Source organism: Crotalus tigris, unplaced genomic scaffold, assembly GCF_016545835.1.
Source record: "Crotalus tigris isolate CLP2741 ecotype Arizona unplaced genomic scaffold, ASM1654583v1 scf7180000018317.730465, whole genome shotgun sequence".
NCBI classification, from domain to species: domain Eukaryota; kingdom Metazoa; phylum Chordata; class Lepidosauria; order Squamata; family Viperidae; genus Crotalus; species Crotalus tigris.
The window spans coordinates 205423-206965 of NW_024096938.1; positions in this window are offsets into that span (position 1 = coordinate 205423).

Consider the following 1543-nt stretch of genomic DNA (forward strand, 5'->3'; position numbering starts at 1 on the left):
TATGTATATATATATGTGTGTGTGTGTATAATAAAAATTATACATACATACATACATATATATCTAGAATGCTGTATGTTACACCCTGTTGACCCAAATATGGGAGAGAGAAATCTTTTGCCTTGTATCAGCTCAAACTAGAGCCATCCACAGGCAGCAGTCATAACTGTGACATCATATACATTTCTAAAATTTGGATTATATATATATATATAATAAAAATTATACACCCAGAGAGAGACAAATTCAGTTTTCATAACTTTTTAAACAATTCTATTATTTTGCAGGTTGCAACCTTAAAATTAAAGGGGTTTTTTTTTTAAAAAAAAGATTCAGAATTCAAATAACAAATTATTAAGAAAACTGCTGCATTTATTTACTATTATTTTTTAAAAGACTACTATATTACCTTCTGAATAGACTATTACAATATCACTTGTAATTCTACCAGAATAGTGCATATAATTGGGATGGGGCTGTATTCTGGCAAGGGGAGCCAGGTTTAACATTAAGACTTAATAACCTGACAGACTGATTCACACAACACCTACAGAGGTCATGTCATGTACTGTTTTCAACATACCATGTGATTTGCAGAACTGAGTTATGGTTTTAGCATGAGACGTGAACATAACATAGAACCTGATCTGCAGATTTTAATATTCAGCGGCTGTGTTTGCATGAACCCTACACCAGACTAGCCCACCACATTTTACCCTAGTGCAATCAGAGCCAGTTTGGGCTACTGATTAAGGCATCAGACTAGAAAGAAGAAAACCTTGAGTTAAGTCCTATCTTAGCCACGAAAGCCAACTGGGTGACTTTGAGCCAATCTCTCTCTTTGTCTCTTGGAGCCCAACCCACCTCACAGGATTGTTGTTGTGGGAAAAATAGGAAGTGTGTTGGATTTGTATGGTAGAGGTGGGAAATGAATGAATGAATGAAAATGAATAGATTGCTCAGCTCAGTATTTTGGATTAAGGCATGATACACTGAAATATCAACTAGATATTTCAGTGTATCATGCCTTAATCCAAAATACTGAGCTGAGCAATCTATGGATGTTAACCATAGATACTGATTGGGGAATTCTAAGAGTTGAAATCCAGTTCTTGAAAAAAATTGCTGAGATTGAAAAACACTGGTTTAGAAACAAAGCCATTTCTCTTTTAAGCAGAAAGACAAAAGAAAACTGGACAGCATCTGCAGGCAGGGAAGGAAGGAGGGAAGGAAGGAAGGAAGGAAGGAAGGAAGGAAGGAAGGAAGGAAGGAAGGAAGGAAGAAAGGAAGGAAAGGAGGAAATGTGAAAGATGAAACAAACATGAATTGATAAAATCTGGTACCTGTTTAAATACAGTATGTATGACAACCTTCTATACAGAATCTGGGAGAAAAGGCATAAACTTCAGGCCACAATTGTTTCTGTACCCCATAAAAATGTACACCTTTTCCTAACTTTGGTTAGTCTGAAAACAAGCACCTTCTGATGATTCTGATCACAGAATCCTATAGCTTTCTATTACAAAGTCTTCATCAAGGGTAA